The following is a 26,642-nucleotide window of genomic DNA, read 5'->3' as shown; positions in this document are numbered from 1 at the left end:
GACTGTCACATTAAAAAAGGAAACACATCTGATAGCCACTTCAGCACATCTTAAACGCAGATTTTTACATAACTGATCAAGATAGAAACCGTTTGCAAGTATTTATATTTTAAATCACAAGATGGCTGGTCCCAGACCCTAGAAATTGAGAGTGATTATGCAATGAGCCGGGCCTAATTTCCTCTCCCCTAATTTGCCTGAACCCAGCGGGGTTTCTAGAAAAAGACAAAACCTGACAGAGCAGGGCAAGGATGGCCAAGGAGCCCTGATCTACTTCAGTTTGAAAGGCCGCTCCACTCGGGTTCTCGTTTCTGCAGGGAGTGCAATCCACAGGACTGAGCTCGCTGTGCCGAGTCAACCACACGTTTTTCTCATCTAGCGGAGTGATCTTGTGAAACGTGATCACATCCTGCGCAGGCGCCTGGGGGGAGGGCAGAGGGGCAGGGCAGTGTTGCCCCAGCAGGCGGAATCACTCCAGGTTTGTTAAGCTTCGCTCATGCAGCACCGGGCTCGCAGGAGGGCCCAGACAGGAAGGAGGCAGGGCCTTGGCTCTCAGTTTGTCCAGTATGAGAAGCTTTCCAAGCGGGCGGCACAAGCAGAGATGGAGTTGCTGCCCTGAGAGCTAGGTCCCTAAACTGTTCTACATCCAAAGAGGGCCTCGTGGCTTGTGGGGACCTGAAAGTGGGAAGTCAGGCCGGAGCGTGGGGAATTCCAGTCCCTTCTCCAGCCAAGGGGCTAGCCACAAACAGGGAAGGTCAATGATGGCCCCATCAAGATGTCCCCTAACACCATCAGAGGTCTGGTACTTCCCCCGGCTCCGCATCCCAGCCCACCTTGCTCACAGGAGGAAGGCACCTCTGCATGCATTTGAGAAGCTGCCAAGAGAGCCTAAGCTTTCCACGGGGGCACCCGCCCTGATGGCAGCCATCTACACTTGGAACACCTTTGTTTGGTCTTTATAATAGTCTCAGTTTAGAATGTACTTAATTTTATAAAGCCACCTAAAATTGTGTGGGAAGGAGATAAAGCAATTCTCCTGATATTGGCTTTCCCCCCAACCTATCCAAGTAAACATGAGGGTCCTTTTAAGTAAAGGTGCTTTCGGACTAATGAAGAAATAAATGTACACCTCATCATTCCATGGCCTACCAGAAACTCCTGAGGACAGAGGATGTAGAAGAAATGATTCAAGTGGAGTTTCCATAGTCCTCACTGGCCCCATCTACCCTCCCCTTGTCTATCACTTTTTCATCTCTCTCACCAAGGCTGGCTGAAAAAACCTCACACAAGCCAGCAAACAAGTGAAGGCAATGACGTTTTTCAATGGCAGCATACCCAGGTCAGCATACCCTAGACTAGTTGCCATGATGATGGGAATGGCATGTACCTGCTGGTTAGAACCTTCCTATCAATTCTGTGACAAGACACACAGCTATTTCCTGTTGTGGGAAATTTTGGAGGGGCAAGAAAAAGGAAGACAGGAAGGGAAGAGAGACTCCTGACAAAATCTGGCAAAGGCTCTTTGAGGATTTACAATCTGTCCCTCTCAGGCAATAGCAAATAGTCCCATCAAAATGAACTTTGAAATCTGGAGTAACACTTTTGAAAAGAAATCTTATAGTGTTATACTCGGAATTTTATTTTATTTTATTTTATTATTATTATTGGCCACACCATGCGGCTTGCAGGAATCTCATTACCCGACCAGGGATCGACCCCAGCCACGGCAGTGGAAGCCTGGAATCCTAACCACTAGGTCACCAGGGAACTCCCTATACTTGGAATTTTAAAATGTGCATACTTCTTCATTCAGCAAACCCACCTTTAACAATCTTTCAAAAGACAAATATGGGGGCTCTTGTGGTAGGCAGACTTCTAAGATGGCCCCCAACGATCTAAGTAATCCTCCTGGTATCCATGACACTTGAATAATCCTCTTTGCCTGAGTGAGGGACCTACTGACTTACTTCTAGTGAATAGAATACAGCAAAAGGGATGGAGAATGCTGCTGAGATTAGGTTATAAAAGATTGTGACTTCCGTCTTGCTTGCAAATTCTTCCACTCTCTTCTGCATGCTTACCTTGATGAAGCCAGCTGCCATGCTGTGAGCTCTCCTTTGGAGAGGACCACACGGCAAGGAACTGAGGGTGGCTTCCAGTCAATAGCCAGTGAGGAATGAAGGCCCTCAGGCCAACATTCCATCAGGAACTGAATCCTCCCCACAACCACTGAGTCAGCTCAGAAGCAGATCGTTCCCCAGTGTATCCTTGAGATGACTAGCCCCAGCCTACACCTTGCCTACAGCCTTGAGAGAGATCTTGAACTGGAGAGCTCAGCTAAGCTGTGCTCTGACTCCTGACCCAGAGATACTGGGAGATAATATACGTAGTTGTTTTTAAGCCACCAAGTTATGGGGTGACTTGTTACGCGGCAAGAGATAAATAATATGACTTTTAAGCATCATCGTTTACAATCACACACAAAAAAGGGAAACAACCCAAAAGTCCATTCTGAGGGAGCTAGTTCAATCAAGAATGATACATCCATACAAGAAATACTACTGGGCAGCCCTCAAAATGTAATGAGGCAATATATCTGTATTGAGATGGAAAGAAGTCCACGAAAAGGAAAAAGCAAGTTGCAAAACAACGTGGGACTTCTAACTCATAGCAGAGATCTAGATTTTGATTCCTGTAATCTCCAGACAAGCTCCTCATGCAGTGTTCCCATCTCAGAAAATAACAACTGTAGTTATCTAGTCGCTATAGGCAAACAAACAAAAGCAAAAAAGAAAGGAGAGAGCATTATTGACTCTTCTATTTCCCTCTAACTGCTCATCTAATCCATCAGTAAATTACACAGTTTACCTTCAAATTTCCACCCCTCCCACACTTCCCACCACCTCCACAGTGACTTCTCCCATCCAAGCCACCATCCTCTCTTTCTCGGGCAGCTGCAATGGACCTGACTTGTTGCCCTTGCTCTTCTGCAATCTATTTCCAGACAATAGCCAGAGTGATACTAAAAAAATATGAATGACACTAGGCCACTCCCCTCTCTAAAGCCTGTAAAGTTCTCTATCACAGTCAAAGTAAAAACCAGAGTTGCTATGTTGGTTCACAAAGTCATGATCTACAGATCTGGGCCCTGGATATTTCTCCTTCCTCTACACGTCTCCCTCTCACTTATCTGCTGTGTCCACACTGGCATCCTTGATGTTTCTACAACACACCAAGTTTATTATCATTTCAGGGCTGTATTAGTTTGCCAGGGCTGCCATAACAGAGTACCACAAGCTGGATGGCTTAAATAACAGAAATTTATTGTCTCATGGGTTTGGAGGCTAGAAGTCTGAAATCCAGACATTGGCAGGGCCATGCTCCTTTTGAAGGCACTAGGGAAGGATCTCATCTATGCCTCTCTCCTTTCTTCTGTGGTTTGCTGGCAATCTTTGGTGGTCCATGGCTTGCAGACACCATCACTCCGATCTCTGCCTTCACCTTCACATGGTGTTCTTGTCATGGGCGTGTCTGTCTCCAAATTTCCTCTTTTTATGAGGACACCAGTCTTAATGAAGTAGTAGGGGCCCACCCTAGTCCAGTATGACCTCATCTTAACTAAAGTATCAGCAATGACTTTATTTCCAAAGTAGGTCACATTCTGAGGTGCTGGGGCTTAGAACTTCTACATATGAGTTTTGGGGGCATATAATTCAACCCATAACAAAGAGCCTTTGCAATGGCTGTTCCCTTTTCCTGGAAAGCTCTTTACCCAGTGTGGTTGCCATGAGGACGTGCTTCACAGCCATCCAACTTACAAGGAGCATAACTGACCAGGAGTCATGGCTACTGTGCTCTGAAATCCATCTCTGCATTTGTGATAAAGTCATACTGTCCACAATCTACTCCTGGTCAGTGACTGAGCAGGGCAATATTGCCAAGGCAAGCCTATTCCTGGGAGATGAAAAATTCACCTGATAGGGGACTTTGGCTCAAGGGCTCTCCCCCAGCCTTGCCAAACTCTCTCAGAACAGCATAGAACTCTAGGAGGCTTCCCCTCAACCTTCTGTCCTCCCCTCTCCTCTTCACCTGGTCTCAGACTTGCATCATAATCTGACAGCACTCCCAGGTTCTCACCAGGTCTCTCCCCATCTTCCCTCCTAGTCTGAACAGAGTACTCAGAAAGGCCCTGAACTGGACTGAATTCTTTGCTGTACCTGACTTGAAATCCTTAATAAGTTATTTTTTGAAAAAGGAGACTCACATTTGCACTTTGTACTGGACACTGGTCTTGTTCACAGGGGTTGCTTTAATAAATCCCTTGCACGGCTAATCCTGCGTTAGTGTCTACTTCTTGGAGGACCCAGACTGACACCCCAGATATCAGCATGACTCTTTACCACTTCATGTAAGCCTCTGCTCAAACGTCACCTCCTCAGAGAGGCTTCCTTTGCTGTCCTAAATATAGCAAACTCCACCCAACCCAGTCTCTCTTTCTCTCTCATTATCCTGCTTTTATTTTCTTCATAGCTCCCTCTGATTTTACTGTATCTTTTTATTTATTGTTTGTTTTGTCTTCCCCTTGAGAATGTAAACCACACAAAGACTTGTTTTGTTTAGTGTTGTACCCCAGCACCTATAACAAAGCCAGGCTCGTAATAGGTAGCCAAAAATAGTTTGTGATAAATTAATATATTTTAAAAATCATATAAAAATCACCTAGATCTTCTTTCAGTTCCAAACATATATAAAACATAATCTAGTGTGACCATCTTGAGAATGTACCTCACAGACCTATAAAATATAACTTTTTAAAAACACAGGCCATAAATGAAGAGAGAATCCAAAGCCAAAGCAGGAGGCATGAGAGCAAATGCTGCACTCACCCAGAGCGGGGCTGAATCTGGATACAGCTGCATAGGAGCCTGGGGCGGAATTTTAATGCTCAGGTGAGGACAGGTAATGTGGCCTGGGCCCAAGCAAGGTAGGGGACTGGAGCCGACATAACTGCGTACAGTCAGAATTCTTGAAAACCTGCCTCTACATGAAAGTAGGACCAGAAAAACTACCACCACTCCCTAGTAACTCAGGAAAGAGGCCAGTAAGTGTGTATTCTGCCCTAGTCTCAGGGTGAAAAAAACGTATCTCATGAAAACACAAAATATCAAGCGTGTGCCGTGTACAAGTGTGATACCCAAATATACACTGTTTAAATTGTGCAAGAATCCTGAGCTGATAAATTACGATAAAAATGTTCCCAGGACCAGAGAAACCTTTGCAGAAGCAAACTCAAATTGCCCTGTAGAAATGTTTTCATAACTCAGGACTCATAAGATTCCTTCAGAATAAACAAGTCCTGCTGAACAAACCAGACAAAGAAACAAACCAGTCAGAGGGAGAGGCCACATACATAACAAGCAGAATGATTAGCACCGCAAGAACTGATGGTAATAGAATAATCTGATGGAACTAGAAACTAAATATGTTTAAAGGTATTTTTAAAGTAAAAGAAGGAATAAAAACTATAATGAAAGAACCAGCCTCTATGAAAAAAGAAAGGACAGCTTTGGGAAAAAAAAAAAGAACTAAATAGAAATTTTAAAATGAAAAATACAGTGCTAGGTTGAATACTAGCTACAGCTAAAAAGAGAACCAGTATCATGGAAGATGGGTCTGAGGAAAGTACTCATAATGTAGTAGAGAGAGGAAAAAAAAAGAAATAGAAAAATGTGAAAGAGAGGTAATAAGACATGGAGAGTATAAGACATGGAGAGTATTTTATTTGAGAAAATAAAATATCCTTTTAGTTGGAGTTCCAGGAGGAAGAAGTAGGATAGGCAATATTAAAAAGATAATGGCTGAGAATTTAACAGAATTAAAGTAATACCTGCGATGTTCATTGGAACCATCACAAGTCCCAGGTAGGATTCAAAAGAAACACACACACACACCTCAGAACCAAAGAGAAAGTCATGAAAGCAACCAGATAGAAAAAGAGGTTACCAACCTAATAATGGCAATTAGATCAGCACAGGAGTTTTCATCAATGACACAGAAGCAAGAAGATACTGGAATAACATACTCAAAGTGGTAAAAGAAAATAAATGCCAAACTAATATTCTATAACTAAATTCCTGCTCAAAAATGGGGGTGAAATAAAGACATATCTATACAAAGAAAAGAATATCCAAGAGAGTGGCATGGACATATATACACTACCAAACGTAAAATAGATAGCTAGTGGGAAGCAACCGCATAGCACAGGGAGATCAGCTCGGTGCTTTGTGACCACCTAGAGGGGTGGGATAGGGAGGGTGGGAGGGAGACACAAGAGGGAAGAGATATGGGAACATATGTATATGTATAACTGATTCACTTTGTTATAAAGCAGAAACTGACACACCATTGTAAAGCAATTATACTCCAATAAAGATGTTAAAAAAAAAAAGAATATCCAATTCACAGAGGCTCCCTGAAAAAAAATATTAAATAATAATAGTACATTTCAATTTAAAGTAAATTAAACTAAGAACAAAGTAAGATAAACAATGAGCAAAGAAGATAATAAAAATAATAAATTTATAAACACCCATACTATTTAAATTTTTTTAAGATTAATGGAGGGGAGAAGTTATAAACAACTTGGAACTAAAATATTAGATAGCAATAATATGGAAGTATGATTACCTTAAAGTATTTTAAGGTCCTTGTGTTGTTTGGTAGAAGAATAGCAATTTTGAAGAATAAAAGTTTTTAAAGCTAAGCATGCATATTATAATTTTAGGGGAAATGAAAGTGGGGATGGGGAAGAAGAAATGTAATGTATAACTTCCAAAGTAAAAGTGGGGAGGAAAAGGAAAAAAAAGAACACTCATATAAGATGTGTACAGATAAATAAAATCAGAAAGAATTTGCCATGGGCAGATCCTCATTAAAGGAAATTTAAAGACTGTAGTTCAAGCCAAGGAAATTGATCACAGATGAAAGACATATAAAAGAAGCTAGAAGAAGGAACTGAGCGGATACAAGAAGATACAAGATATAAGATCCCAAGCTATAAGAAAATTAAGAGGACAGAAAGTGGTAAATATATAGGCAAATCAATACAAGCATTGACTCTATAGAAGAATAAAAGAAGCAATACCTTGTGGGATTTTTAAAAGAAAAGAAATATATAGACTTAAAATATACAAAATGACTAGCATACGAGGGGGCAGACATGGGAAAGGTGTTGTTCAGAGTAAAGTAAAGATATTGATCACTTTAGATTTTGGTAAGTAAAAGATACAAGCTATAATTACTAGGTTAGCCACTAAAAGGATAAAAAACAGATGGTATAATTTTCAGAGTGGTACAGAAAAAAAAAGTGGAGTGAGACAACAAACTCAGTCAAGCCAAAAGAAGACAAGAAAAGAGAAAAGAAACATAGAACTTGGGGGACAAATAGAAAGCACAAAAGACTCTGGCAGACATGAATTAAAATATATCAGTAACGATGACAAATGCAAGGTCATTACATTTTCCAGTTAAAAAAATGGTAAATTTGAACAACTCCTGGGGCAGGCGAAGTCACATAAATGAGTAAACAGCAGGTACAGGAAAGCGACAGCTCAAATGAAAGGGTAACTGATACTTCCTCAGGGCAGGGGAGACAACAGAGTATAGTGGGGCCTGGGGTAAACTGGTGAGAGAATATCTGTCTGAAGAAGGCTGTTCTCATGGATTGCTGCCATGTGGGAATATAGCCCAGTGCTATGTATGTCAACTTTCAAACAAAGCTGGAAATTCTGAGTTTTATGGGAAATCTGATTTTTAAACATAGGCTATTAGTTTTTTAAAGAAGCAATTCTTGAAAAGAAAAAAAGAATATGCTATTAACTCAGTGAATGGAAGAAAAGGAAATAAAATGAAACAAGCAACCAAGCAAAGAAAAAGCACAATAAATAAAATGAAGAAACAAAGACATAAAACAAAAGAAAAAAAGAGCCACCTCTGGAAGCCTTTGCAGCACAAATGGAAGTGATGGCTTCTACTAAACACCCACTGTGATCCACACCCTGTAATTTCCACCCTGTTCAACCTTATCATTTGGCTGAAGAGACCTAACATTAAAGGATGGGAAAAACACTGAATAATCCAAACATAAAGTACACGGAGCACCAGTGGTGACTGAAAACTCCAGATAATGTCTGGATGTTTATTCCATCAGTTCTGCTCACACCAAGTCTCCTCTGGGGCTTACTGGATACCTGGGCTCATCTACCTGTTAATAAAAATAGTGATGTTAAAAGATACCTGAAAGGATGGAGGAGGAAGCAGAGAAGGGAAAAGAAGAATCAAGGATGTTCACCTTATGTGACTCTGAGTCTGTTATTTGAGCCAGTTCCTGGAATGTCAGTTCTTCCCCATGGCCTGTGAGGTAAGGTCCCAAATGTTCAGCGTGGCTTCCAAGGCCTTTCAGACCCGGCTTATTGCAGCCCCTGTCTCCACACCTCTGCCCAAGCTGCTGCCCCTGCCAGGATTCCTGTAGTCTCCCCGTCCACACTGCAGACCAAGCCCACTCCCAAGTGAAGCATTCTCTAAAGGTTGCTTAAGGTGCCTGATGAAATCCCTGTATGAGGAATACATCTCGTGGCTATTTTTAAACTTAGTTGGGCTCTGCAAAAATATGTGTAACGAGACAAAGACAATTGTGTTCATCATAATGCCAGAAGGCCTGAGGGTAAATGGATTGGCCTGACGGGGCTGCTGCCAGCAAGGGGTGCAGCTATGGTTGGGACTGGACTCTTTTCCCAGAGGTTCTTGCCTGTGGACGGGCCTCCTGCTGAAGCTGTCTCACCAACTGGAAAGCAGAGCTACAGTGCCTACGGTCTAATCTCTACGGGCTGTACCTAAATATTCTAAGGCTTAAAAGAGAATACAGGACTTCCCTGGTGGCGCAGTGGTTAAGAATCCACCTGCTAATGCAGGGGACACGGGTTCGATCCCTGGTCCGGGAAGATCCCACGTGCCACAGAGCAACTAAGCCCGTGCGCCACAACTACTGAGCCTGCGCACCGCAAAGAAGAGTAGCCCCCGCTCGCTGCAACTAGAGAAAGCCCACGCGCAGCAATGAAGACCCAACGCAGCCAAAAATAAATAAATAAATCGATAGATAGACAGAAATTCACCAAGACCTAAATAAAAAAAAAGAGAGAATACAAAGAGAAAAGCATACAAATTAACAAATGCTTAAGTAAATGTCTATAAATATATGATGCTTACTTGTTAATTTTTAAATCTAATATTCAAAGATACTTTATTCTATATGGTAAATTACGTTGTCTCACTTTTTAAGAACACGTGAATGCGTAACTCCTGAGAAATCAGAGCAATCATGAATTGAATGAGTTAACTATAGTCAGTTTCAAAAGCCAAATGATAAGCACGCTTTTCATTTCTTGCAGCAGAAACTACATTTAACGTGGGCTGTGGGCGAACGTTGAAATGTTCGGCATGTGTGTGGGCAGAAGAGGACCCAGGGCCTCAGAAAGAAGGCCGTGAAGACCTGGTCCCGTGCACAGCTGGAGGGGACGCGGAGGGCTGATGGGACGTGAAGCAGTGCAGGGGACATGGCAGAGGGCTGGTCATGGCTGAGGTGAGCCCCTCCTCTGCCCCCCACCTCTCATGAAATCATTAATAAAACTACAGGCCCAGGAAAATGCTGATTTCCATTGGATTTCTTGCAGAAATGGAACAAGGATAAGGCTCAGAATCCAGGTCGGATTCTGAGTAAAAGTGAGAAGGCTGCATGATTCAGCAGCAGGGGCAGAGAAGGAAAAGGGGGGCCAGAGCAGGGGTGAGGGGGGCAGAGAAGGAAAAGGGGGGCCAGAGCAGGGGTGAGGGGGGCAGAGAAGGAAAAGGGGGGCCAGAGCAGGGGTGAGGGGGGCAGAGAAGGAAAAGGGGGGCCAGAGCAGGGGTGAGGGGGGCAGAGAAGGAAAAGGGGGGCCAGAGCAGGGGTGAGGGGGGCAGAGAAGGAAAAGGGGGGCCAGAGCAGGGGTGAAGGGCCAAGTTGAACTCACAGCACCAGGAACTGGGGTTCAGGCCAAGTTCTCCCTAAGCCTTTGAGGGGCAGGAGTGCTCCAATGAGACATGTTACCTGCATTTCATGATGGATGCTCTTCTGAAAAAGTGCAACAAGTCAAGATTGTCTGGTGCCAAAGACAGATTGGAAATAAAAGTGATCAGGCGTCCTTCACAAGGGCTCACCTTCAGAGAGTCAAGCTAATGAAGAGAGAGGGCGGAGGGACTAGACAGCACAGAAGCCCTTGATCCAACAAGGTCTCCCAGGGTTTCCACGGAGGCCTGCTGCCTACCAGGTGCGGGCGGAGGAGGCGGTCTTCATGTTTCCAGTTAGAATGGACCAATATTAAAACCAAAGTGGAACAAAACACCTGGGTGGGGCAGGAAACCATAGGAAGTGCATGTTTCTCCCTGTGCAAAGCTGATGGGTGGGAAGCAGAAAACAGAGTAGACTAAAGTCCATTATTGTGAGCTTATTTTTACTTTACATAGAAAACATAAAGAACTTGGAAACTATTGGCTGTCAGCCTCCAACTCCGAAGTCACTCTAACCCATCCACATTAAAGGGCCACCCTACAGGCTCCCCTGCAGCAGTCCCAGGAGGATTCCCTTCTGTTTGGTCCAGAGGTTGTTCCTGCGGCATTTCAGGCCTGCCCACCTCCTGAGCCCTGCACCTGCCCTGTGGGCTCGATGCCTGCACAAATCAACCCCTATGCCCCCTCCACGCATTTCTTCTCTTGCCCTCTCAGAACTCAGGATCCCATGCATCCTGGGGCTTTGTCTGCAGGCACTCATATCCAGGTATTGGGCTCACGAGGGGACCAGCCAGTAAACTATCAATACATCCACACAGCCAGGGCCAGGTGCCCCCCTTGGAAGGGCTAGCCTGGGACTCTGAGACATACGCTGACAGTGACCATACACCTCAGTTCATGAAAACTTGACTCAGCCTTTAACAGCACATGAACCACCCTGGAAAGTCAACCTTGCCGCTGTTTTTGAACAGACCACTCTTCCAAGCTCTAGACTGGCATTTTCCATTGCCAGGTGGACAGTTTCAGCGGGACGTCTCGTTGGTATCCAGTCCACATGTTGGTAACATGTCAATAACCATAAGGACCATAGTCAATACTCCTATATATCACTTACTCTATGTTATTAACTATTGTTAACCATAAAAGTACAAACTCCCGGGCTTCCCTGGTGGCGCAGTGGTTGAGAATCTGCCTGCTAATGCAGGGCACACGGGTTCGAGCCCTGGTCTGGGAAGATCCCACATGCCGCGGAGCAGCTGGGCCCGTGAGCCGCAACTACTGAGCCTGCGCATCTGGAGCCTGTGCTCCACAGCAAGAGAGGCCGCGATAGTGAGAGGCCCGCGCACCGCGATGAAGAGTGGCCCCCGCTTGCTGCAACTGGAGAAAGCCCTCGCACAGAAACGAAGACCCAACACAGCCAAAAATAAAAAAAAAAATTAAAAAAAAAAGAACAATTTCATTAAAAAAAAAAAAAAAGTACAAACTGCCTGAGCTGTTATTCAAGCCTCTTTACAATAAAAGGGTCCAAAACCTACACTAAATTTGTCCCATCAGTATTTCTTGAGCACCTGCTAGATCAGGCTGAGTTTGCTGGGGTGAACAAAACAAACATAATTCTTATCTCAATGGAGCTTATAATCTGGTGAGGGAAAAGCCATTAAACACACACACACACACACACACACACACCACGATATATAATTACAACTTGTGCTGTGTGCTAAGAATGACAGAGCAAGTGTTACAAGAGAGTACAGTGGGGCAAGGGCTAGTTTAGATGCTGGGCCCAGAACTCTGGTTTCCAAGTCAATGCTCCACTGAGCATCCTGGAAGCAATGAAGAGAAGTAATTTCCTGTATCACGGGCAGTCACGTTCCAAATGAACGGAAGCATAACTGGATCAAGCATAATTGATGGTAGTTCCAGGGCACCCAAGCATCCGGGTTTCATGTTTGATTATACCTTTCACCTGGCATTCAAGGTCCCACATTCTGACTACAACCTAGTTTTCCAGCTTTGTGCCAGTTCTGCGGTTCTAAAGGCGAGGAGCAGAAAGCCATCTGGGCTAGTGGAAGAGGAGAGTGGTGCTTTTAAGAATATAACAGCAATAAGGAAAACGCAGGACTTGGTCTGTTTGAATTGGAATGAGAGCCAAGGCAGCTTGAGAGTCCTCAGCGTAGGGAGACAATTCTCCATGTTGCTTCTGCAAGTCTGATCCCCAGACTATCTCTTCTGGAATGTTCCCCTTAGCAAACAACCTAGGAAGCTAGAGACAGTGTCCCGCTCCAGATCAGAGGGCACGTTTGTTTCCTGATCAGCAGAGTAAAGACAGGGAACAACCCCAGCCCAGAGAAGATCTGCCTACACTCCAGGGTAATAAAGATAATGGCACTGTCTCTGGAGGGGAGGATGGGTGGGTCCCCCTATAAAATTGGGGGTTTCCTAAGTTCAGTGCTGCTGAGCTGGGGAACAGGCCCCTGTGTGCACAGCACCCACCTGGGCCCACATCCACATCACCCCCATGGGACTTGAGGGGCAAGGGGAACTCATGTGAACAGGAAGTTCACACTGCCTGAGGGACCACGAGTCGTAAACTACCTAGATGCTCGTGATCTAGTAGCTCCCCTCTCTAGCCTGCTCCTTAGGGACTGCTTGGTCACTTGACCCTTATGAGCACGAGTTTGAAGATCTCCACTCTTGTGTTTGCTATTAATGACTCAACTATTTCCACAGGTTCTCCAGGTACATCTTTCTCACCTCAATGCTGTGTATCTTTTCTCTGCCTTATAACATGGTTTCTGCCAAATCACGGTTTCTGTCTTCTCTAATTTGGGTTGCTTATGGCCTTTTAGGTGCATCCTTTCAGCTTTCACTGCTGTCTGATAATCTTTATTTCCAATATCAGATTTCTGAGGAAAATAACCTATTGCACCAACCTGTCTCTGACGGGACAGAGATTTTCAAGCCAGGCCAGTCCATAGGTCTGTTAATATGCAAACTGGCTCCCCTTGAGTCAGGTGATGATTATTTATCTGTTGTCTTTCAGCCTCACAACTGCCCTCCTTTACTCTGCTCTGTATCGCCCCTGGGGTTGGAAGTCTGCAAATGACTTTCCCAAAGTCCCTTACCAACTGGTCTCCTATTATGTTGTAAACATGGGAGGAGAGGAGGGAGAGCATCAGGTAGAATAAAGACAAAATCTTCCTGAATTTAGCTCTTACAGGGTGGCAGCTGTTGTAACAGCAGCAAGAATAGGGTGATTCAGAACTCTAACCGTCCCACCTAACTCGGCTCAACATTCAGCCCAGCAGTTGTCAGGGTACCGTGCAAACATGATTTTTTACACAGAGATTCAAGACTGGTGTCACATCTACAGAGAGTTCATAATACACCCACTGAGTGGCACTGACTTAATCACACAGGGCGCTCTTTTGCATACCCAGCAGAACTGCATGACATCGTGGTGGGCACACCGTGGGAAGCCCAGCTTACAGAATGTACATTTCAAGGCTGTCTGTGCCCGCTTATCTCGCACCAGGGTTAGGAGGAGGACTGGCCTAGGGTTGTAGCCATCCTATGGCAGGGGCTCAAAATCATTCCTACTTATTCTGGAAAGAATGGTAACTTGCACAGACTAAAGGGGTGAGCCATGATGTTTCAAACGTCTGGTGGGGATTTTAGATAATTTTGATTCCCATCTTCATTTTGGAAAATTTAGATGCTGCCACCAGGTTTTTTTTCCAGCCATCTTGGGCTTGTTTTTCAGTTTTTCTCTGCTGTTTCATACTCACATGTATCTTTTTGCCCTAGCACAGCCTTTTGTCAACAGCATTCCCTTTTACTCCTCCTGGTCTGTCCTCCTCTTTCACTTGTGATTTACCTCCCTTGTCACTTAAGCTTTCTCAGCTATGCACAGAAACCCAACAGAAGCCTTTTGTGTGGGGGGAATTCCCTCCCTCCCAGGCAGTTCTGAAAGCAACAGGTGCCCCTGCAGAGGCTTCGGTTGGACCTTAGACCTATACCCAGCAGCTGCTAATCCTGGGCTCTCACTCTTTTTTAAAAGCAGTAAAATGGACTTCCGTCAAAACCAAGTGTGCTGGAGGTTAACTCTCTCATCTTGAACTCAAGCCACTCTTGCCTCGAAATTTTCCAAAAACACTAAGCTCATTTCTCTCACCACGGGAGGAGAGAAAGACTATGCTACTGGTACAGAACACTGCTTACGTTGGAGGTGGCATGGATTTCCCTAATCAGCAGATAAATGCAAACTGCACGTGTGGGTGGGGTGGGAGTTAGAGGGTTCTTTGCAGGGTGCCAGAGCTGCAGGTAAAAGCACACATTTCCCTAGCTGGGAACAGGCCCTGGAGAGGGAACAACGCCACACCAGACGAGAATCTATTTCCCCTTTGTCCATGAAGGCATTAAGGCTCAATACTATAAGAGTAATGTCCATCTGTAAAAGAATACACAAACTAGATTCTCTACACTATCAACACAGATGTATCTCTAAAACAATCATGAAAATTTAAAAAAAAAACTATAAAACTTGATTTTATGTTGTTTATGGACTCATTCGTATATACAGCAAAAGTAAAAATAAAAAAAAAATGCAGGGGATCAATGTTTACCAAGTGCAAGAGTTGCTACTCTGGAGAGGAGTAATAAAGAATGCGGGTGCAGCTTTAGATGTATCTGTAATGGTTCATTTCTTTAATAAAAAGAGAGATCTAAGCTTTTGCAGCAAACTGTTTACGTCTGTAGATGTAGGCCGTGTGCATTTAGGTGTGTACCATATTATTTTCTGTATATTTCTGTGTGTTTGAAATACTTCATGACATAAATAATTAAAACATGAGAAACGGGGATTGTACAGTGGCATTCCCCAAATTACACACCTCCCCTTAAGCCCTGGAAGATGAGATTGATAGAGAAAGTTATGAAATCACATTCACTGAAATGTAATAGAGAACAAAAGACAGAAATAGGCACACATGTGTTTCAAAAATTATTTAGGATCTACAGATTCAATGCAATCCCTATCAGACTACCAATGGCATTCTTCACAGAATTAGAACAAAAAATTTTACAATTCGTATGGAAACACAAAAGACCCCGAATAGCCAAAGCAATCTTGAGAAAGAAAAACAAAGTTGGAGGAATCAGGCTCCCTGACTTCAAACTATACCACAAAGCTACAGTAATCAAAACGGTATGGTACTGGAACAAAAACAGAAATATAGATCAATGGTACAGGATAGAATGCCCAGAGATAAACCCACGCACATATGGGCACCTAATTTAAGACAAAGGAGGCAAGAACATACAACGGAGAAAAGACAGCCTCTTTAGTAAGTGGTGCTGGGAAAACTGGACAGCTACATGTAGAAGAATGAAATTAGAACACTACCTAACACCATACACAAAAATAAACTCCAAATGGATTAAAGACTTAAATGTAAGACCAGATACTATAAAACTCTTACAGGAAAATATAGGAAAAACACTCTGACATAAATCACAGCAAGATCTTTTCTGACCCACCTCCTAGAGTAACGGAAATAAAAACAAAAATAAACAAATGGAGCGTTTTTATCATAAATGGGTGTTGAATTTTGTCAAAAGCTTTTTCTGCCTCTATTGAGATGATCACATGATTTTTATTCCTTAATTTATTAATGTGGTGTATCACATTGATTGATTTGCATATATTGAAGAATCCTTGCATACTTGGGATAAATCCCACTTGATCATGGTGTATGATCCTTTTAATGTTGTTGGATTCTGTTTGCTAGTATTTTGTTCAGGATTTTTGCATCTATGTTCATCGGTGATGTTGGCCTATAATTTTCTTTTTTTGTGATTCTTTTTTTGGTTTTGGTATCAGGGTGATGGTGGCTTCATAGAATGAATTTGGGAGTGTTTCTCCCTCTGCAATTGTTTGGAAGAGTTTGAGAAGGATCGGTGTTAGCTCTTCTCTAAATGTTTGATAGAATTCACCTGTGAAGCCATCTGGTTGTGGACTTTTGTCTGTTGGAAGATTTTTAACTACGGTTTCAATTTCATTACTTGTGATAGGTCTGTTTATATTTTCTAATTCTTCCTGGTTCAGTCTTGGAAAATTGTACCTTTCCAAGAATTTGTCCATTTCTTCATGGTTGTCCATTTTATTGGCATGTAGTTGTTTGTAGCAGTCTCTTATAATCCTTTGTGTTTCTGCAGTGTCAGTTGTGATTTCTCCATTTTCATTTCTAATTTTATTGATTTGCATCCTCTCCCATCTTTTCTTGATGAGTCTGGCTAAGGGTTTACCAATTTTGTTTATCTTCTCAAAGAACCAGCTTTTAGTTTTATTGATCTTTGCTATTGTTTTCTTCATTTCTATTTCATTTACTTCTGCTCTGATCTTTAAGATTTCTTTCCTTCTACTGACTTTGGGTTTTCTTTGTTCTTTCTCTAGTTGTTTTAAGTGTAGGGTTAGATTGTTTATTTGAGATTTTTCTTGTTTCTTGAGGTGAGACTGAATTGCTATAAACTTCCCTCTTAGAACTGCTTTTGCTGCATCCCATAGGTTTTGGGTTGTCCTGTTTTCATTGTCATTTGTTTCTATGTATTTTTTTTACTTCTTCTTTGATTTCTTCAGTGATCTCTTGGTTATATAGTAGCACACTGTTTAGCCTCCATGTATTTGTGTTTTTTACAGTTTTTTTCCTGTAATTGATTTCCAATCTCGTAGCATTGTGGTCAGAAAAGATGCTTGATACAATTTCAATTTTCTTAAATTTACCGAGGCTTAATTTGTGACCCAAGATGTGATCTATCCTGGAGATGTTCCATGTGCACTTGAGAAGAAAGTGTAATCTGCTGTTTTTGGATGGAATGTCCTATAAATATCAATTAAATCTATCTGGTCTCTTGTGTCATTTAAAGCTTGTGTTTCCTTATTTACTTTCTGCTTGGATGATCTGTCCATTGGTGTAAGTGGGGTGTTCAAGTCCCCTACTATTATTGTGTTACTGTCAGTTTCTCCTTTCATGGTTGTTAGCATTTGCCTTATGTAGTGAGGTGCTCCTATGTCGGGTGCATAAACACTTATAATTGTTATATCTTCTTCTTGGATTGATCCTTTGATCACTATGTAGTGTCCCTCCTTATCTCTTGTAACAGGCTTTATTTTAAAGTCTATTTTATGGAGCTCAATATCAAAAAAACAAACAACCCAATTAAAAAATGGGCAGAAGACCTAAATAGACATTTCACCAAGGAAGACATACGGATGGCCAATAGGCACATGAAAAGATGCTCAACATCACTAATTATTAGAGAAATGCAAATCAAAACTACAATGAGGTATCACCTCACACAGGTCAGAATGGCCATTATCAAAAAATCTAGAAACAATAAATGCTGGAAAGGGTGTGGTGAAAAGGGAACCCTCCTGCACTGTTGGTGGGAATGTAAATTGATACAACCACTATGGAGAACAGTATGGAGGTTCCTTAAAAAACTGAAAATAGAACTACCATATGACCCAGCAATCCCACTACTGGGCATATACCCTGAGAAACATAATTCAAAAAGAGACATGTACCACAATGTTCACTGCTGCACTATTTACAATAGCCAGGACATGGAAGCAACCTAAATGTCCATCGACAGATGAATGGATAAAGAAGATGTGGCACATATATACAATGGAATATTACTCAGCCATAAAAACAAACAAACTAGAGTCTGTCATACAGAGTGAAGTAAGTCAGAAAGAGAAAAACAAATACCGTATGCTATGCTAATGCATATGGAATCCAAAAAAAAAAGGAAAAAAATGGTACTGATGAACCTAGTTGCAGGTCAGAAATAAAGATGTAGACATAGAGAATGGACTTGAAGACACGGGGTGGGAGGGGGAAGCTGGGGCGAAATGAGAGTAGCATCCACCTATATACACTACCGAATGTAAAACAGTTAGCTAGTGGGAAGCAGCAGCATAGCACAGGGAGATCAGCTCGGTGCTTTGCAATGACCTAGATGGGTGGGATAGGGAGGATGGGAGGGAAGCTCAAGAGGGAGGGGATATGGGGACATATGTATGCATATGGCTGATTCACATCATTGTACAACAGAAAATAACACAGCATTGTGAAGCAATTATACTCCAGTAAAGATCTATTTAAAAAAAATTATTTAGGAATGGTCTGAGCCCTCCTGCACACAGAGTACCCAGAGTGCTCTTTCTAAAGCCCAAATCTGATCAGGACCCCATGCTCAGGGTCCTCAAGGGCTCTCTATTGCCTTCCAAAGCATGTCGCCACAGCCTAGAGCACCTCTTCTGATCTGGACCCTGCTCATCCCTCCTTGAACTCAATGCCACCATATCCATTACTTTGAACTCAATACCCCAGTCAGAATATACTTCTCAGGTGCCCCCAGAGCACCATTCTCTGATTTCTGGGCATTTGAGCATGCAGCATCCTCTGTCTGCCTTGAGCACTGTCCTCCTTTGGCACTCCCTGACCCCTGCCCTTGGCTCCCTCCCACCCACTCTTCGGTTCTGAGATTAGACCCACTTCTGGGAAGCTACCCCTGCCTCCCCAAATCTGAATTAGGTATCTTTATTCTGTACTTCCCAAACCATAACTCTTATCACAATGGAAGCCAACTGCCTGGCGGTCTCTTTTCCCACTAGAGAGAGAGCTCCACGTCAACAGGGACTGTATTTTGCTGTCCTCTGTATGCCTCGCACATGGCGTAATGCCTGGCACCCAGGAATCGTCCGTAAATATTTGTTGGTGAGTGGGAGAGTGCAGGAGTGACTGGATGAATGAATGGATCTAGAAATGGGACTAATTAGCTTTCCTAGTCACTTGCAACCCAGTGTCAAAGGGCCCAATAATCAGTTCATTTTCTGACAAACATAAAAATCTTAGTGAAAATCTTTCAACCATTTTTTGATTTCTCAAAATGATCACGTTTTAGTTAATCAAATCTAGCAGGCCAGATTAAAAGCTATCACAAGATTATTCAAAGCAAAGGCTATTCAAAACTGGTAGACATTGGGGCAAAGAATAAGATAACATTTTACAAATTTATTATAATAATAACCTCCCAGTGATTACTCTATTAATTCTTTACAGTAATGTAACAAGACATCAGGACCAACAGCACAGCTAAAGCTCAAAAGAGGGAATGTGTCTCTTGTGCTCACCATTATGAAACAGCAATGCAGCCAAACTTATGCCACAGACACACTTTCCCTCTGTGCTGTACATAAAAATTATCACCTGGCTGGGCCTCTGCAGACCTGGGTCCTCTTATTTAAGGTCTTTGACCAACATAGAATTCCATGGCATTGCTTTGACACCATCTGGTCCAATCCCCCTACTGCAGATGTCGAAACTGAGGCCCATGTCTTAGTGAATAAACAGGTAAAGAAGACCTACTATGTGTCAGGAGAAGTTCTAGGCCCGGGGGAGACAGGATGAATGAGACACACAATCCCTGCCCTGAAGATGCTCATGGTTTAGTGAGGGTGGTCTAAACACAAACACATACACACACATGCACAATCACAATCACAATGACATATTGAAAGTATTCTCTTGTGTGTTTGCAGAATTATGAGTTTGCTCAAAGAGGAAGAAGCAACTAAGAGTATTTAAGAGGACTCAAGAAAAGCTTCCCAAAGGAGATGAGATTTGAACTTGGTCATTTAAAGATGAGTAGGAGTTTGGCAGGAGACAAGAAACGGCATTCAGGGCAGAAGGAAAAGCATATATACAAAGACATAGTGTGAAAGCACTTGATCTGCTGGGGGAGAAGCTAGTGGACTTAACGGATGGCAGTAAGGAGTGGGAGAGGAGGTTTACAGAGATTACATTATGGCCCTAAGGTTTCATAGTAAAATAGCTCCAAGGCCCACCTAACCTGGTTTCTTTTTTTTTTTTTTTTAATTAATAGCTACTTTATTTATTTATTTATTTTTGGCCGTGTTGGGTCTTCGTTTCGTGCAAGGGCTTTCTGTAGTTGCGGCAAGCGGGGGCCACTCTTCATCGCGGTGCACGAGCCTCTCACTATCGCGGCCTCTCCCGTTCCGGGGCACAGGCTCCAGACGCGCAGGCTCAGTAGTTGTGGCTCACGGGCCCAGTTGCTCCGCGGCATGTGGGATCCTCCCAGACCAGGGCTCGAACCCGTGTCCCCTGCATTAGCAGGCGGATTCTCAACCACTGCGCCACCAGGGAAGCCTAACCTGGTTTCTTGACTCTCCTTCTAGGGGTCTTTTCACTGGACCTTGAGGTCTTTACTGCCCATGAAATGTAGCCATCTGAAACTACGATCATATTTAATAAATACCATCAGATGCTGTGGGCACCATGGGAAGCTCAAGGGGAGGCCAGATGGAAGCACGGAAAGTGAAATAGGAGGAGGATTATAACAACGATGACGACAACCAGAACAAAAAGATTATTTATCGAAGCCCCAAATAGCACGTCATACAGCCTTTTTTTTTTTTTTTAATAAATTTATTTATTTATTTTTGGCTGTGTTGGGTCTTCGTTGCTCCGCGTGGGTTTTCTCTATTTGCGTCAGCAGGGGCTAGGTGCACACGCTTCTCATTGCCGTTGCTTCTCTTTTTTGTGGAGCACGGGATCTAGGCACACAGGCTTCAGTAGTTGTGGCACGTGGGCTCAGTAGTTATGGTGCACGGGCTCTAGAGCACAGGCTCAGTAGTTGTGGCGCACAGGCTCTAGAGTGCAGGCTCAGTAGTTGTGCACGAGCTTAGTTGCTCCACTGCATGTGGGATCTTCCCAAACCAGGGCCCGAACCCATGTCCCCTGCATTGGCAGGCAGATTCTTAACCACTGCACCACCAGGGAAGTCCCCAGACATTTTTTTTTAATTTAGAAAATTAAGAATACCTGGGCAGAGGAAGATGATAATAATAATGATAATAATTGCAACAAATATTCCTTGTACTTTATGCTTTTAAAATCCTCTTTTACTTGTATTATTTCATCACAAGAATAAGCTCATTATATAGTATGAACAAAATTAATATGTGGTCCATATAAAAAGAAGATATATTAGATATATTATTTATAACTGTTCATTTGAGGCTGTCACTGCTGTGAAAATACAAAACGGATACCTTTATGCTGAGCGATCTGGCACCAACTCCAAGTAAACCAGAAGGTTAGAAAAACAGAAAATAGAAGTGTATTTATGCTGTTTATTAAGGAAGAGAATGTTTTCCTCTCAAATGATGAAGTTGTGCAAGAGAGCACAGCAACAGGCTCAGAAAAATAACTGCAGCATCTTTTTAGGACATTTTAGGTCCCACTATAATTTTGCCAGAGTAAGGCATTTTTTCTTTCTAAAAATAGTCACTGTTGGGGCTTCCCTGGTGGTGCAGTGGTTGAGAATCTGCCTGCCAATGCAGGGGATACGGGTTCGAGCCCTGGTCTGGGAGGATCCCACATGCCGCGGAGCAACTGAGCCCGTGCGCCACAACTACTGAGCCTGCGCGTCTGGAGCCTGTGCTCCCCAACAAGAGAGGCCACGATAGTGAGAGGCCCGTGCACCGCGATGAAGAGTGGCACCTGCTTGCCGCAACTAGAGAAAGCCCTCGCACAGAAACAAAGACCCAACACAGCCAAAAATAAATAAATAAAATTTAAAAAAAAAAAAAAAGGTCACTGCCCATCAACCTGCTTAATTTTGGAGAGTAGGGGAAAAGACATACATCAGGATCAACCATTCTTTTTCTATACACCAGATTAGAAAGGTAATTCCTTAAAGATCAATAGAAGCATTTTTATATTTTATAAGTACCTTTTATTTCACGTCATCACTTTTATAGGCATGCCTCCTTAAACTCCAGTCTGAGATACCTAAACTGAATATAGTCTTCTCATCCCCCTGCCCCTCACCACCCCGACTCAAATTGAGAATCCTTGTAGCGAAGAAAAAAGAACTTTGCAAATGAGATTTGACAGTGGAGGAAGGGAAGCCCATGACCTATCAAAGGCAAATTGCAGAGTATTTTTTTGTAAAACTGAAAACACTGCATGGGCACATATCTGTTTGTGTATATTTGCATGAGGAAGGAGAAAGGTGTGGAACAATTCGGGCCAGTCCATGGAGGAAATGGGAGGAAGGAAGTGGGAAAGAAAATTAGAGGAGAGATTATTAACTTTTCTTCTTGTATCCTCATAATGTTCACACTTGTTACAATGGTTATAAAATGTCATACTTTTCTTTTAATTGAATAGAAAAAAACTGGAAAGAAAAACAGAGCCCACGAATTTTTTTAAAAGTCTTTAAAAAGTTGATTCAATAAGCATTCCCTGAGTAAAATGTATCCCACAGCAAACAAATAGTCTCTTAAGGCCCAGGTATCTGACAGGTAATCTGCCAGCCAAATACCACCCAAATGACCCCCAGGGTGGAGCGTACCAGAAGATTTTTGGAGAAAGAGTTCATCTACTATCTGGCCCCGTAAGTAAGCAGACAAGTGGGGTTCAACCACTGACCCAAACTGCATTTGGGAACTGCACGTTTAGAGTAATTATTAATTGTATTTGGAGTGGAAGAGTATTAACTCCAGTTTTAGACTGTTTGGGTTAAGTGTACCAAATTTCTATTATGAAACTGAACTGACAGATTAAAAACACTACGTGTAACCCAAGCTTTCAGGGAGGTGTCTACAGTACTGGGGAGCCTGTGTGGGTCCTGCCGGGGAAGGAGCAAGCCTTTGGAACCAAGCAGTCCTTGGTTTGCATTCTTGCTCAGTTACTACTTGCTTCGTGGCCTTGGACACATCCCTTGACGTCATGAGCTTCTGTTTCTAATGTGCAAAATAGGGATAAGTATTCCTTTCTTGTGGGTTGTAGAGAGAAGTGAGTAAGATCGTATACTTAAGTCACTTAACAGTCACACTGGCAAGCCATAGACACAAAAGAAAGGGAGCTGTATTACTAAATTATTCCATCACTCACTGATCTAGAGTGTGCTCTCTCTGCTCAGACTTTTAAGAATATACATTTGTGATGGTTCCCCTTCCCCATTCACATACGAGTTTAAATCATGTGACAAAATTTGGATCCTGGAGATCTTGTTAAAATGCAAAATATTGGGTTGGCCAAAAAGTTCATTTGGGTTTTTCCATAAGATGTTATGGAACATTTCCATAAGATGTTATGTGTTTCCATAACATCTTATGGAAAAACCCAAATGAACTTTTTGGCCAACCCACTACTATTCAATAGGTCTGGATGGGGTCTGAGATGCTGCATTTCTAACAAACTGCTAGTGATGAGAATGCTGCTGGTCTGGGTACCACAATTGGAGTAGCAAGGCTCTAGGGTGAAGCAGTTATAAACAAAAACAAAATAAATTAAGCTGAGGGAGATGGGATAGACTTTGAGGCAGTATTAGCTACTCTATCCATGTGCCTGTACACATTGAGCACACTTCCACGGTCACACTGAGCACAGTATTGGAATTCTCCTGTCTGCTCTATGGGTCGAGAGCATCCATCCTTACGGACTCAAGTATTGCTGCACTCAATTCAGATATTCAATCCAGTTATGCATCAATAAGTGAACGGATCCATGAATGTGGTGAATGAATGAAATTCAAGGAAATTGCTGTTGGTTAATATATAAAAGTCTGTATGAGTCTGAACTTCATACTTCTTAACTGCTGGGCTAACTTCACTTAAAATTAACGTTGTTGGGATTAAGTACTTTATCTAGTTTGATAGTCAGGCAAAAGAACCACCAGGTAAGATTAATCCTGGGCATTCACCCTAGAAATATAAAGTTTAAAGAGTTCCCTTTATGGTAGAAAAGAAAAACCAAGAACTCCCCTCTCTCAAGGGAAGTCTCCTGTCCTCAGGGAATAGTAACTACAATTCCAAGTACCTCAACGGGACAACATCTCTTACAAAACCATCATGCTGGTAACACATTATTATAATGAGCCTAGATTCTCTTTTAAGGCATGTAATAGCTTTATACCTCTACTACTCCAGGTTATAGGTTTTCTAAGTAATTAAGGATCACTAAAAACAAACAAAAACCCTGCATTGCTCTTATTACAAAATACAACAAGTTTTCCAACTGGGGCTTCACATCAGTATCAGCTTGTACAATCAAGTCATGTAGTCTTTACATGGTTTATCTTACTGCACAGATAACTGGAGATTAGATTTGCCAAGGAAACTACTGTAGCAAAATCTGGTTTTCTTGCTAGGAGTTAGAAACCTCATTAAACCAGAAGGACCACTAAAAATTTAAGTTTCGTTAGACAACACTAGGAAACACTTGTCCAAATTTGATGTATTTATATAACATGATTTTTGGTTTTTTTGATCAGAGCCTCAAGTTCTAATTCAATTGGTCATCACAGGCCTGTCTTCTTATGGCTCTTGTTGCAAATTGGGACATTGTGTGTGTGTGTGTGTACAGTCGGTACAATATCTACTTCTAAACGTCTCCAGATATGTTTAAAATTTTAGTTCTACAGCCAAAATGTTCAAAAAATTGGGTGTGGTAAGCTGTGATTCATCTTCTCAATAGAATAATAGGATTTCTATAAATATGGTACATTACATTTACAATAGGGAAAACTGTAATTACGTGCATCTTTATTTTTTTTTATTTTTTTATTTTTTTTAATTAATTTATTTATTTTTGGCTGTGTTGGGTCTTCGTTTCTGTGCGAGGGCTTTCTCTAGTTGCGGCGAGCGGGGGCCCCTCTTCATTGCGGTGCGCGGGCCTCTCACTATTGCAGCCTCTCTTGTTGCGGAGCACAGGCTCCAGATGCGCAGGCTCAGTAGTTGTGGCTCACGGGCCTAGTTGCTCCGCGGCATGTGGGATCTTCCCAGACCAGGGCTTGAACCTGTGTCCCCTGCATTGGCAGGCAGATTCTCAACCACTGCGCCACCAGGGAAGCCCACGTGCATCTTTAAAATTTAGCTCTGATGTAATCAACTCACCCCAGGTTGTCAGACGTACTAGTTTTTGTCAGTACAGGAATCCATCTATTCTAAACTGAATCTTTCTCCTGGGAAGCCTACGGCACACACTCTCCCTAAGCTTACTGGAGAACTTTTAAATCATTCTCTAATTAATGCTTTCAGCACCCCTGTGACCTCATTATGCTGTTGTTATTAAGCATTTGATTTTCTTGGTCCCGAGAGTTCTCAAAGCAAATACATGCTCCCCAGCAGACATTTATGTTTTCTTACAGAAGAGTTGGTTTCCCATGCACAATATAAAACAAATGCTAAATAGGATGATGGTTAAGAGGGCCCAGACGTCTTCCAAACATTTTCACAGTTGGCAGCATTCCACTTTCCTTTTCCTGTAAACCGAGAAACCTAAGTGGTTATTCTTCTTCATGGGGTAGAAATATCTAGGTAAAAGCAGTCAAAGAATATTCAGAGCAACCTCCCCATAAGACATCCTTAGAAAAGCTCCCTATTTAGGGCTCCCATAAAATGCCATTGGGAGATTAAATTCCTACAACCTTTCTGAAGGTCACCATAAGCCCAGCGATACCCTTTGACTCACAAGTCACTTTTGGGTATTTTTCCACAGAAAAAATCATAGGTGTGCAGAGAGCTTGGATGTGAAAGCTTATGAATGTCTGTATCACAACACTGTTTATCACTTAAATTTGGAAAAACCTATCTTTCCCAAAATAGATCAGTCATAGTGTATCCATACAGTGTAATTCTGTAAAGACTTTTAAAAAGCTTTAATGTAATATATGATATGAAAATATGTACGATTTAGTATTACACATAAACAAGTAGATAATGAAATAGCATATCTAGAATTATTTCAATTTCCTAAAAAATATACATATGTATATGACTGAAAAGAAATAAATGCAAAAGTTAACAATAATTAAACAGTAAGGTAGGGTGATTTTAAATTTCTTTGTATTTTCATGAATTTTTGTAGTTTAACATTTACACTAAATATGTATTATTGTATAATACTTTTGTAATTAAAATATAAAATGTTTTCCTCATTTTGTTCTCTTATCAGCATGACTATAGCCTTCATACATGTGAAATAAATTAATCACTAGATTAGTAGGAAATAAACGGGAATAAATAAAAGTCAGTGAAATGAAGTTAATGTACTATATAGATCTGGCATTCGCTTCTTATATTTATTTTTTTAACATCTTTATTGGAGTATAATTGCTTTACAATGGTGTGTTAGTTTCTGCTTTATAACAAAGTGAATCAGCTATACATATACATATATCCCCATATCTCTTCCCTCTTGTGTCTCCCTCCCACCCTCCCTATCCCACCCCTCTAGGTGGTCACAAAGCACCAAGCTGATCTCCCTGTGTTATGCAGCTGCTTCCCACTAGCTATCTATTTTACATTTGGTAGTGTATATATGTCCATGCCACTCTCTCACTTTCTCCCACCTTACCCTTCCCCCTCCCCATGTCCTCAAGTCCATTCTCTACATCGGTGTCTTTATTCCTGTCCTGCCCCTAGGTTCTTCAGAATCTTTTTT

The 26,642-nt window shown here is 42.2% G+C and overlaps 1 protein-coding gene across 5 annotated transcripts in view; it reads right to left on the bottom strand.

Moving 5' to 3' along the window:
• The window catches only part of MOB3B (MOB kinase activator 3B), a 250,906-nt gene that overhangs the window by 188,995 nt on the left and 35,269 nt on the right, over positions 1-26,642 (bottom strand). The window contains exon 1 of one of the 5 annotated variants that reach the window (XM_082400612.1): positions 8,351-9,563. The exons of 3 other annotated variants lie outside the window; for them this stretch is intronic. The gene's annotated coding sequence lies outside the window, so the exon portion shown is untranslated. Of the gene's footprint in view, positions 1-274; positions 3,971-8,350; positions 9,564-26,642 lie in introns of those variants that run through there. One more of the 5 variants, XM_082400611.1, reaches the window with a different exon arrangement.

Source organism: Balaenoptera borealis (genome assembly GCF_965194805.1).
Source record: "Balaenoptera borealis genome assembly, chromosome: 8".
In the NCBI taxonomy this organism is placed as follows: domain Eukaryota; kingdom Metazoa; phylum Chordata; class Mammalia; order Artiodactyla; family Balaenopteridae; genus Balaenoptera; species Balaenoptera borealis.
The sequence above is the reverse complement of the archived record's forward strand: the minus strand, read 5'-3'. Positions and strand labels throughout refer to the sequence as shown.